Source organism: Eublepharis macularius, chromosome 19 (assembly GCF_028583425.1).
Source record: "Eublepharis macularius isolate TG4126 chromosome 19, MPM_Emac_v1.0, whole genome shotgun sequence".
NCBI classification, from domain to species: Eukaryota; Metazoa; Chordata; class Lepidosauria; order Squamata; family Eublepharidae; genus Eublepharis; species Eublepharis macularius.
The window spans coordinates 1,974,043-1,987,641 of NC_072808.1; positions in this window are offsets into that span (position 1 = coordinate 1,974,043).

Consider the following 13,599-nt stretch of genomic DNA (forward strand, 5'->3'; position numbering starts at 1 on the left):
GATAGCTCATGCCTACTTCTGCGTAGGTGAAGGATAATCCGCTTCTGTTGTGAAAGACTTGATAGCGTTCAAGCCTGTACGATTGGTCCAGTATGATTACAAAGTGAAAGTCCAGTAGAATCTCAAAGACTAACATTTGTTTCAAAATGAGCTTTTGTGAGTCTCCTCATTTCCCCAGATACTAGCATGAATTGATCTATTCCCTGGATATTTACTGAAATGGGGGCTTGAGGTGTCAAAGCTTAGCAAATCTCTCTCGCTTTCCTTACCTCTTGCCTACATTTAGGTAAGTAGTAAACTTACAGTTCACCTTGCAAGTTACACTAAGAGATAATACAGCGGCAACCCTTAATCAAAGCACGCAAACTGCTCCTTAACCAAGGTTGACAAGGCAGTTTGCAAAGACTACAGAATTCAATAAACAGCAAAAAAACAACAACAACCAGTAAATGCTAGAACGCCTCAAGCAGTAATGAGAAGCAAATGTTGGCCAAAATCAAAATTAATTAAAAAAGAGTAGTTCTAGTTTATAAAACTGACCAAAGACACTAGCTATCACCAAGTGCCTTAAAGACAAAATATAACTTCAGCTGATACCTAACATTTTAAAAAGGGTAGGTTCCAGGGAAATCACAGCATGAAAAGAGCTCCATCAAGAAGTCAGTACAAAGAAGGTCCTCTTTTTGGTAGCCATCTGTTTCACTCCAGAAAATACAGGCTCACGTAACAAGAGGTTAATACTGTCTAGGTAGGTACATAGGGGAAGAGACGGTCCTTTAGGTAGTTTGGTGGAAAGCCAGTTAGGGTTCCAGAGGCACCAATGTTGTGCTTGGAAATGGCTCTGTAATCAAAGAAGTTCTTTTGCAACTGCTGTTAGCTGTATCAAAAAGAATCCAGTAGCACCTTTAAGACTAACCAATTTTATTATAGCATAAGCTTTCGAGAATCAAGTTCTCTTCATCAGATGCCTGATCAAAACTGCCCAGTTTTGATCAGGCATCTGATGAAGAGAACTTGATTCTCGAAAGCTTATGCTATAATAAAATTGGTTAGTCTTAAAGGTGCTACTGGACTCTTTTTGATTTTGCTACTACAGACTAACACGGCTAACTCCTCTGGATCTATGTTAGCTGTATGTAGATCACGTTGCAGTAATTCGACCCAAACGTCATCGAAACAACTCTGGTTAATGTAACTTTGCCAAGAAAGCATGGAACAGGCAAACCAATGAAAGTTGGTTAGAGGCAGTAACATGCCACAGTTGAAACTTCAGAACGGGTGGATCTTTTTTGACTCCTAAGGTGCAAACCTATTCAGAGAGAGTTAAACCCCTTCTAAAACAAGCTGATTCTTCATTCCCTGCTAAGACCAGCAGCTGCTCAGTCTCATTTGGTTTCTGAGCTGAGCTAAAAGTTACTGACCCTGACCCAGCTCCAAATAATCTGGTCAGCTAATGGTAATTTTGCTTCATATTGGTAATACCCCATTCCTGCTATTTGGCCAACTGTTGCTAGGCATTTCCTCCAGTGGTTAAATGGGATAGAGCAGATGCGCGGAATCCTACTGGATCCCCTAGCGCAAGTACCATGAGGTTGTGCCCTAGTGGTCTCCTAGTACCACCTAGTACTGCTTAACCAGTTAAGAATAAAGTTGCTATTGTAGTATGCTGTGCTGTGCCAGCCAGTTGGGAAGGATACCTTGAGTGAGGGTCTCAAAAGCTGCCAAGAGGTATGGGAGAATCATCAGAGTTATATTTTTCTGCAGACATTCATCAGTAAGGCTGCCCAAGGAAGTTGCCGTTCCAAAACCTGCCTGGGATCTTACCTTAAATGGGTATAGGTAACCATTTTCTCTGGGAAGTCGTTCAACCACCCGCTCATTCAAGTATGTTGGCCCAAATAATGATTTTAATTAGTACCAGACAACAGTATCTTCTAAGTACAGGGAAGTCTCCTCCAGGGAAAGTTAGCTCAGTCTCTTAACCATCTGCTTCCTGGACCCATGTAGTCTCATAGCTCGAGCAAGCTTTAACAAGCCAGTAAGGGCAAAGGTGGTCGTTTGCACATCCCCAAGTGTGAACTGTGCCTAGCATCAGGCTCCAACATACGAAATTCATGCAAGGACTTCTACCTAAGCTGTCCTCTGGTAGCATTCTGAAGTTGTTCTGCTAAATCAGTAAAGTTGAAGTTGAAGCAAATCTGAGCACTTTATCTGCAAATTTGCGCGCTAACTACTGCCTCAGCTGTGTGAGTCTAATGGCACCTTAAAGACTAAATATGATTTTCAGGGTATAAGCTTTTGAGAGTCAAAGCTCCCTTTTTCAGATACCAAGTAGATAGCAGGTATCTGAAGAAGGGAGCTCTAATTCCCGAAAACTTTAGCCTTGAAAATCTTGTCGGTCTCTAAAATGCCGCTGGACTCAAATCCTGCTGTTCTACCGTAGCCCAACATGGCTACCTGCCTGAAACGATCTAGGGATTTGTATCGTCCGGGGGGGGGGGGGCGGGGGGTAGCAATATCGTTTTTTTAAAGAAATGATTCAGAAAAGGTCTCCAGGAGAGCTTTGTGGGGATATCAGCAGAGAAGTGAGTAGGCTTTTCTGGCATCACCGGGAGTGAAAATGAGCTCTAATATATGTTTGGTCAGCTCAAATTGCCACTTGTGCTCAAGCCCACCAGTTTTATTGCCCCGTACCCTCAATAAATGGAGAAGCTGGACAGGTTCTGGTAGATGGAAGGGGTAACTAAGAGCAACCTTGTTAACCACCCAGGTCATTTCAGAATTCCAAGAGCTTTGTTAGCCGTGCCGGCCATTTCAACAGGGAAGTTGTCCATCCGTGTCTTGAGATGGAAGGTTGTCAGTTTCTGTGACGAGAGTTGTTAGAATTTCCCATACCATCAAACACTCGGCTTGAGATAGAAAGCCAAATCTAGCATGTGAGCCGCTATTAAGTTAAACTGAAATGAATCATTAAATTATGGGATTCGTTGCTGATGGCTACTGGTGTGGATGGCCTGACAGATTCAGAGAGAGAGCAGTCGGTGCCTATGAGCTGTGAGTAAATGAAGACTCCGCAGTCAGACACTAAACCTCTTGAGTACCAGTGCTGGGAAGTAACATCAGAGGAAGGCCTTAGTCTTTATGCTCCTGCAAGGCAACTGGATGACGACAGTTTGTAAAATTATGCTGGATTAGACGGACCGCTTATCTGATCCGGCAGGGTTCTTACATTCTTACAGATTTAAGTCCTATGTTCAAGCAACACCACCCCTGCAGGAGACCACAAAATCCTGAACTGGTCCAGATAAGGTCTTGGCATGGAGATCGAAAGCCCCCAAGAACAACGAATCTTGGGTACCTCAACACATGGTCTGAGGCCACCTCCTGCTGTTCAGGTATGGAGGTAGCAAGGTGGTGGTACACCAACAGAACTCCTGTAAACTTCAGAGCTGGAACTCTGAAACAGCACCTATAAAGGGCAGTTAGAACTGTCAAAACGAAGAAGAAACAGAAATTGGTGGCAAGAGAAAATTCTTTTAATGTTGTACATCCCCTACGCATTTCAACTCAGCTTTGTCAGGGGGGATCTTTGGAATTCTCTTGGCCATCTATTCTCTGTGTGACAGATCATAGCAGTTTTCCATCCCTGGTTACTGACTCTAGGTGGAAGAGATTCTCTACTCTCCTGCCCACCCCAGCCAATTTCCTGTGAAACTGGCCTGGATCAGCCTCAACAGGACTTCCAAGATTTTCCATGATCTCACCCTGAGGATAAAGAAATAAAACCTTATGGTCAACTACTGGCCCTCATTCTGCTTCAGAGATAGTAGGAATGAAACACCAAGCAAGTCTAGGTAGTCTCTCAGTTGGTATGATGGTACAGAAGCAGGCTTCTTTTTATAGCAAGAAAGCTTTAAACTTATTGTAAGGGGTGGTTTCTAGTCTAATCTGGTCTAAATGTAACTGACTGGAGCTGCAATCTTAAGAAAACTTTCCTGGGAGCAGGGCTTTTTTTCAGGGGGAACGCGGTGGAACAGAGTTCAGGAACCTCTTGGAAATGGTCTCATGGTTGGTGGCCCCGCCCCCTGATCTCCAGGCAGAGGGGAGTTGCGATGAGGGCAATCTAAACTCCCCTCTGTCTGGTGATCAGGGGGCGGGGCCAACAGCCATGTGACCATTTTCTCCAAGGGCAACCCACTGAGTTCCACCACCTCTTTTCCCAGAAAAAAAGCCCTGCCTGGGAGTATGCCCCAGTGAATAAAATGGGAATTATTCCTGAGCAGACCTGCTTAGAGCCAGTGTAGTGGTTAGAGAGTTGGAGCGGATCTGAGAGACCCAGATTCAATTCCTCACACGTCCATGAAACTTAACTGGGTATTCCTTGTGCCAGTCGACTTTTGACCTCACCTGCCTCACTGTGGAGAAAAAAATGAGGAGGGGTAAATCATATGTGCTGCCCTGAGCACTTAAGAGAAAAGGCAGGCTAAAAATGGTTTAAGATGCACACAGCGTTTGCAATTCTAGATGTATACCAGAGCCACACATCTTCACCCCCTGAATTTTTTGTCCATGCACAAAAATCCAGAAACTCAGTAAGTATAACACAATATTCAATAATATGTCAATATAGGATTTCCCTTCCTGGAACAATTTTTTTTAAAAAATCATTGTGGTTCTTGTTAAGTTCCTAGACTTCCTTGCACATGGTTGAAGGCAGTTTGCAAATAACAAGCCAAAATACCAGGCGATGTAGCTTAGTGACTAAGAGAATCAACTGGGCTCTAAGACAGCCTTGGTCCAAATTTGTCATGAATTCCCTAGACGACCATAGGCAAGCAGCTCTGCAGTGTGTGGATAATCACACTGGTCTACATTACAGGACTGTTATAAATACTATATATGCAAAGGACTTTGAATACTAAAAGCTGTATATCAACGGTAAGTATAGTAGTTATTGCTATCCTCGGAAACCCTACACATTTTTACATGTAGGATTTTCCAGTTATGAGAGCTACACAGCCTGATGTTAAACATACGTACTTCTGTGTTTAATGGGATTTATTCTTGCATAGGGGATTGCGGCTCAAGAGCTAAAGCTGTTGTGGGATGGAAACCTCTTTTTGGCATGCTTTTATATATGGAGTTCCATTTAAAAAATAAATGTGATCCCTTTATCCTCTGTGTCTGTAACTGGATCTCGGGAATGATTAGTTGCATCTTTTATCTGGCAGAGCAATTTTTTTATTGTTTATTTCTACCCTGCCATTCTCTGCAATGGGAGCAGCTTACATCATTCTCCTCTCCTTTATTTTATCTTCACAACAACCCTGAGAGGTAGGCTAGACTGAGTGTGACTGGCTCAAGGTCACCCAGCAAGCCTCCATGGCCGATTGGAGACCCGAACTGGAATCTGCCAAGATCCTAGTCCAGAACTCTAAACACTACACCACCCTGGTTGAACTCAAAACAAAAAAAAATGGGTGAAAAGAGTTAATCCCCCTGTGCAATGGTCCCAGTGAAGATCTGTTCACCTTGCAGCTGTCGATAAGTTCAGGGATCTCCTAGCCTCTTGTCTGGACTTTTTATTTGGGGACATTCAGGGCTTGGCAGCAAGCCAATGCACCCTATTAATGAGTCTTGCATAGCATCAAGATTTGCAGGGCCTTAAATGGCACAACTATTTTTAGATTTTTGCCAAGAATCTATTCAAATTCAGGTATGTATTGGAGGTCTTCTGCTGAGGTCATGAACTTTTGAGTGAGGCACGCTGAGAATCTTCAGTGGTTGATCTGTGTACTTTGGTTTATTTTAGCATGAAATACAATCTCTGCTAATGAAAGACTGCCTAAGAAGAATGCTCCCTTTCATCTTTCTCTAACAATTTCTGCATTTAATTTACCACATCTCCAAATGCTTGCGTTGTTCGTGACAAATCTAAAAACCATACAATCAACAATGGAATCCATTGAAACCAATAGCAGGAAGCTTTAAAACTAGTCAGAGCTTAATACAAATGCCCAAAACGTGAGGAAGGTAATCCCAGATGAATACTGTAAAGATCTGAAAATGGAATTACATTTCCCCATTTTTTGTTTATGCTCGTGAATGCAAATAATTGCACTGGGTGGCTGTTTACAATTGGTCCCTTCAGAGTTTTCAGACATTCCCAAAACTTGCCTAGAAGTCGCCACACCACACTGTGTCAGCATTTTAATTGCTGTCGTACATTTGCAAAGTAAGATTTCCACTGGCAGTCTATCAACAGCAACATTCGTTTTATCTCCCGAAGAGCCTCTCTAAACAAGACATCTTACACGGGGACGCTCAAGTGACTTATTTTCTGTGATCCAGAAGAGTCAGCCGTGTTAGTCTGGGGTCGCAAAATCTGTCATCAAAAACGGCAACATCCAGAAACCAGTGGGAGAACACTTCAACCTACCAGGACATTCCACCAAGAACTTCAAGATCACCATAGCTCAACGGAAACATTTCAAAAGCAAAATCCAACAGGAAGCTGCTGAATTGGAATTCATATGTAAATTTGACTCAGTCAGACTTGGATTGGAGACTCTGGATCTCATTCCGAGAAGTAACTGCCTTCAGGCACTCCAGATTCAGCGATAGAGGGAAGGGGTCACACCCAGCCTGGTTTGTGCACTCCGCCTCTTTCATGACTTTTGCAGCTGATTTAGAACATAAGAACATAAGAACATAAGCAAAGCCATGTTGGATCAGGCCAGTGGCCCATCCAGTCCAACATTCTGTCACACACAGTGGCTAGAAATCCAGTGCCATCTAAAGGACTGTCAGTGAGGCCAGGACACCAGAAGCCCTCCCACTGCCTTCCTTCCAGCACCAAGACAACAGAGCACCACCTCCCCACAAAGAGAATACCATCTATCTCCTGTGGCTAATAGCCACTGATGGACCTCTGCTCCATATATTTGTCCAGTCCCCTCTTGAAGCTGGCAATGCTTGTAGCTGCCACCACCTCCTGTGGCAACGAATTCCATGTGTTTATCACCCTTTGTGTAAAGTAGTATTTTCTTCTATCTGTTCTAACCCGACTGCTCAATAATTTCATAGAGTGCCCACGAGTTCTTGTATTGTGAGAAAGGGAGAAAAACACATCTTTCTCGACCTTCTCTAACCCGTGCATTATCTTGTAAACCTCTATCATGTCTCCCCTCAGTCGTCTTTTCTCCAGGCTAAAGAGCCCCAAGCGCCTCAATCTTTCCTCATAGGGAAAGTGTTCCAACCCTTTAATCATTTTAGTTGCCCTTCTCTGTACTTTTTCCAGTGCTATGATATCTTTTTTAAGGTGTGGCGACCAGAACTGTACACAGTACTCCAAATGAGGCCTCACCATCGATTTATACAGAGGCATTATGATACCGGCTGATTTGTTTTCAATCCCTTTCCTAATAACCCCTAGCATAGCATTAGCTTTTTTTATGGCAGTCGCACACTGTGCTGACGTTTTTAGTGAGTTATCTATCATGACTCCAAGATCTCTCTCTTGGTCAGTCTCCGCCAGTTCAGACCCCATCAACTTGTATTTATATTTTGGATTTTTGGTTCCAATGTGCATTACTTTGCACTTGGCTACATTGAACCTCATTTGCCACATGGATGCCCACTCTTCTAGCCTTGACAGATCCCTTTGGAGTGCCTCACAATCCTCTCTGGCTTTCACCACCCTGAACAATTTCGTGTCATCTGCAAATTTAGCCACTTCACTGCTTAATCCCAATTCCAAATCATTAATAAACAAGTTAAAAAGCATTGGACCCAATACCGACCCCTGTGGCACCCCACTGCTCACCACCCTCCACTGTGAGAAGTGCCCGTTTATGCTCACTCTCTGTTTCCTATTAATTAGCCAGTTTTCGATCCACAAGAGGACTTGGCCCTTTATCCCATAGCTACTGAGCTTACTTAGGAGCCTTTGATGAGGAACTTTGTCAAAAGCTTTCTGGAAGTCAAGATAAACAATATCTATCGGGTCTCCCTTGTCCACTTGTTTGTTCACTCCCTCAAAGAACTCTAACAGATTGGTGAGACAAGATCTTCCCTTACAGAACCCATGCTGAGTTTTCCTCATCAGCTTTTGGTCATCAATGTGCCCACTAATTTTATTTTTGATAATAGTTTCCACCAACTTACCCGGTATTGACGTCAGGCTGACTGGCCTGTAATTTCCCGGATCTCCCCTGGAACCTTTTTTAAAGATGGGGACAACATTAGCTACCTTCCAGTCCTCAGGAACAGATGCAGAGTTTAATGACAGATTACATATTTTTGTGAGGAGATCTACAAGTTCACACTTGAGTTCTTTCAGAACTCTTGGATGTATGCCATCTGGGCCCGGTGATTTATCAGTTTTTAAATTATCTAGCAGTCGCATAACCTCCTCTCTCGTCACCTCAATGTGACTCAGGTCTTTCAAAACCCCTCCCAAAGTCAGTGCTTCCGGAGTGGGCATGCACTTCTTATCTTCCACAGTGAAGACAGAAGCAAAGAACGCATTCAGCTTCTCGGCCATTTCCCTATCACCCTTTAGTAATCCTTTTACGCCTTGGTCATCCAAGGGCCCCACGGCCTCCCTAGCTGGTTTCCTACTTCTAATATATTTAAAGAATTGTTTATTGTTTTTCTTTATGTTCTTTGCAATATGCTCCTCATATTCCCTTTTTGCCTGTCTGATCACAGACTTGCACTTTTTTTGCCACAGCTTATGCTCCTTTTTATCAACCTCACTCCGACTAGTTTTCCACTGCCTAAAAGAATCCTTTTTACCTTTTACAGCTTCTATTACATTGCTTGTTAACCATGCTGGCCTTTTCCTAAACCTATTTGTGCCTTTCCTAACCAGCGGTATATATTTAATTTGAGCTTCCAGGATTGTAGTTTTAAATAGTCTCCAAGATTCCCCAAGTGTTTTGACCTTTTTTACTTTCCCTTTCAGTTTCTTCTTCACGTACCCCCTCATCTCAGAAAAGTTACCCCTTTTGAAGTTAAACATGGCTGTGTTGGTCTTATTTGGCAATTTCCTATTTATATATATGTTGTACTCAATAACATTATGGTCACTGTTCCCAAGTGGTGCAATCACATTTACATCTCTCACCAGGTCTTCAGCATTACTAAGGACCAAATCCAGGATCACCTCTCCCCTAGTAGGTTCTGTAACCAGAATATATATATATAAATATATACCGCTGGTTAGGAAAGGCACAAATAGGTTTAGGATTTACATTTACATGACCCTCACTCCCTGCACCCTCTCCCCCCACCCCCACCCCCGTCACCACCTATATATCTCTGGCCAGTTTCTTCATACCCTCCATGCATCTGACGAAGAGAGCTGTGGTTCTCGAAAGCTTATGCTACACTAAAGTTGGTTAGTCTTAAAGGTGCTACAGGACTCTTTATTATTTTACTTTCTTTGGGGTCTTATATTCAAGTGTACTCCGTCTCGCTCGCAGTGCATGTGTATCCACAATGGGAGAACAAGTGTAAGATCGTTCAGTTGCACATCCCCGTGTTAAGATGCCCTGTGTAGAGAGACACTCGAAGATAACATTCTTCCATGTATGACAGTAGCCTTTTAAGCACTCCTGTGCTTAACCACCTATACACTTCTGTCAGAAGGGTAATGAAGAGAATATACCACCTCTAAAGATTTGGAAGCATTAATAGATGTAGCACCTTAACACATCTCGTCTCATCCTTTGTCTAGACAGAAATGAGAATACATGTTGGATCGCAGCATTGATTTCCTTTAGGTGATCATGTATACGGATACAACAGGGCTTGCCAACTAACAAGAGCCACCAGCAATGGTTTTATTGTAGTGTCTATGTGCAATCCTCGTTAGAAGTACAGAACTTATTTGTAAATATGCATCAACATGTTTTGTTGTATGACATAAAATGCATGAACGTAAAGTTCTTGTTCTTGTTTTATATGTTAACATGTCACTGTTCAGCAGTGGTAGATTGATTAATTTCTTAACCAGTTGCTTTCTATACTGGCTTCAATGTTTAATAACTGTTTAAAGTAATAATGAAATGTAAAGAAACTGAGGAGAATTTAGATTAGGTTTAGAGGTTAGCTTTTCTTGTGGGGATGACAACCACGGTTACCCCATATTATTTATATACTGTTACACTTTTGTCAAAGTAAAATTATGAGGAACTGTGAAGAGCTGCCTTAGTAGGTTTCGTAGCAACAAATAGCCGCCTTGAACATCTTTGGAGGAAAGGCAACTAATGAATGCTTTAAATAAAATAAATTTTAAAAATGATCAGTAAAATACAAAACTCTGAAGGCTGAAATAGGAGTCTGGCTTCTAAACTTCTGGGCTGGCTGTGAGAGCCAAAGAAAATTTGTCAAGGCCTGGGAGGATACAGCAGTATATGGAGAAATTAAGTAGTGTGAATTACCCCCAAAGAGACTTTATATTGGAAAAATCTAGGAATGCCGGCAGTCAGGAGAAAAAACGTCCTGCCTCTTTACCATGTGCAGAAAATGGCAACTGAAGTGGCTTGGAGGCCAATAACATCCAAGCCTCTACTAAGGGGCCAGGACATCTTTTTTCCTCCACGTTGTTCTGTCTCTTCTTCTAGGCGAGGCAAACGCCCCAAGCGCAATCTGGTTGTCCCTAGATGCAAGGTGTCAGTAGCAGCGTCATAAATGGAGGAGGTGGCTGCTTGTCCCTGGAACAAAGCAAATAAAACTGGGTCAAGAGGATGATTGAATAGCTCTATAAAAAAAAAATAAGTTGCATGAGCACCCAGCCTGAACTTCCTTCATTCCTCAAGACTGCTGTTGAAGCTGGCAGCAATATTTTACTACCGGTGACACGGGTGGGAGGAAAGAACATGTGGTTAGCATTTGGCCTAGAAATTATTTATTAGCCCTGGAGATGACTCATACAGGGACGACTTCTCATTCAGGGCTGAATACGCCGTGGGCCCAGTTTGCAGGCATGGGTGGTGGGTGGGATGCACTAAGCAGTCCACCGTCCTCATTTTGTTCAACTGGCATGACGGCTGGGTAGTCTAGGAGGCTTGAACAACTGCTGGAAGCCTCCCAAGGACTCCCTAACCCGTTGCTTTAACCATTTGCTTGAGAGCTGAAATCATGACAAGTGCTCTCCCGCATAGGTTTGCCAGCCTCCAGGTGGTGGCTGGAGATCTCCTGGAATTGCAACAGATCTCCAGGTGACAGAGATAAGTTCCCCTGGAGAAAATAGGTGCTTTGGAGGGTGGAGTCTATGGCATTATACCCCACTGAGGCCCCTCCCCAAACCCCACCCTGTCCAAGCCCCACCCCCAAAATCTCCAGGCATTTCCCAGCCTGGACCCAGCCAGAGAATATTTGGAGTTTTCCACTTCAAGCGAAGAGCTAAAAGTAATGGGATTCCTAGAGAGGCTTTTCTCCCCTCTGTTCCATTAAGAGTTGGCGAGTTTGCTCCTTTGTGTGTCTTTTTTAACAAAGTGAGGCAAAGGTAATCTTTTCCCCACGGTCTGTGCTGGCACTTGGCATCCCTGGGGCTTCCTGCATTATATCATAACAGTAAAGAGTCCAGTGGCACCTTTAAGACGAACCCACTTTATTGTAGCATAAGCTTTTGAGAACCACAGCTCTCTTCGTCAGATGCATTTGATGAAGAGAGCTGTGGTTCTTGAAAGCTCATGCTACAATAAAGTGGGTTCGTCTTAAAGGTGCTACTGGACTCTTTACTATTTTGCAGCTACAGACTAACGTGGCTAACTCCTTTTCCATTGCATGAAAACGATGTTATTAACTAGCTTTGCTGCTTTAGCAGGTCTGGTACAGCAGTATCATGAGCGCAGTGCGTCAAAACTTGTGCTTGCATATGGTGTGGGAGTAATGTATTGTACAGGCTTATGTTCTGAACTGCTTCCCTATGCTGTTGTAAGTTTGTCAGTATGCCTGTCCTTGAGAGTAGAGCTGCCAATTCCAGCTGCTGGGAGGGGGGGGTGCCCCTGGAGATCTGGGGGAAGCATCTGTGGAGAGTTGAGTTAAGGAAGGGGAGATCACATCTTGGAGTGTCACTTCCAGGTTCAACCATTCAACTCCTCCTCTGCCTGTGAGGTCATCTCCTGCCAAACTTAAATATCTGAATTTAAATTCCCTGTCTTATATCATGTATGACCTCTCTCTTCCTCACACTTTACATTGCTTATAAACTTCCTAGCTAGCCCGTGTCCCACGTTATCAGGTTGCAGGAGGTAAGGAGTGTTGGGAGGAAAAATGCATCCTAGCCTTATGATTATTTATGTTTCTTTAGCCAGAACAGAAGCAGAGGCTGCAAAGATGTTGTCCAGGCATGCAGCCAAGTTGTGTACTTATTTGTAACTATGCGTTCTCCATTGTATATAACCACAATACAGCACGGCTCTTTAAAGATAAGATAGTTAATAACATCACTGCTCTTAAAAGATAATTTAGAGTCCTATTACAGATATCATGATAAACCTCAAGAGCCATTTGTTCTACTTTGAGAGCGGACAAATTATTCTAGTCATTAATTTCAGGTTAGCCTGTAAGGGTAATGCCTACACGCTGTAAGACTTGCATGTATCAAGTAAAAACATTTCTTTTAACCCAGGCATTTAGCTACCATTTTTTTAAAAGCCAGATGAACATTTTAATGCTATTTTGTGCTGTTCACTTGTTTTTGTGGCTAGTTCTCATCATTTCTTGTTATTTCATGGTATGGTTTTACTTCTGTGAGCTGCTTCAGCAGGTGTCTGAAGAGGCATCATATAAATTGTTGTTTCAAATGAACAAAATAAATCTTGTTGCCAAGCCTATATATTTGTTATGTTTTACAAAAAGGAATATTCTAGCACGTTAAAACAGTATATTGAAACTTAAGTTTTTGAGGAACCCGCATAGCCTGATGTGGGAAATGAATTCTCAGTCAGCAGAAATATATACGACAGTAAAGAGAAGGGAGGGGAATTGTTAAAAGTCCATGAGATTATATGATGTGCTGTTTTAAAAATGTTTATCCCACGTGATCACCCCTTTCCCACAGACGAGGCCGCTCGCAGTCATATAAAAATGATTTACTGACTTTATGGAAGCTTTTAAGAAATGCCTTTTTTGGTGTCTATACGCTGTTACCCAGAATATTTCCTCTCTTCTTTTTATTATCTTTTTAAAAAGATGTGCTATCATAAATATAGATGCCTATTTTTTTTTTTAGTAAGGAGGGAGAGAATCTGGGGTGGGGGGCGAATCGGTGCTTTATTGGGAATAGCTCACTCATTCACTTTGCTTATCTGAACAGGGCCACCCTACACATGGGCAAAATCAACAGCAGCCTGTACATGGGCTTTCTATGTGGTGGCCCCTGTCAAGTGGAACAGCCTGCCTGAGGTCAGGAGAGCCCCCATTCTCTTAGCTTTCTGCAAACCAAATTATTCAAAAAAGGCTTTTCTATTGTAAGGGGGGGTCTCAGATGCTCCACTAATGAGTTAAGGGCCATAGACTTCACCCACAGACTTCACCACTCTGTTGTCTTATGTACTATGTTACTTTAAATATGTGCTCCAGTGT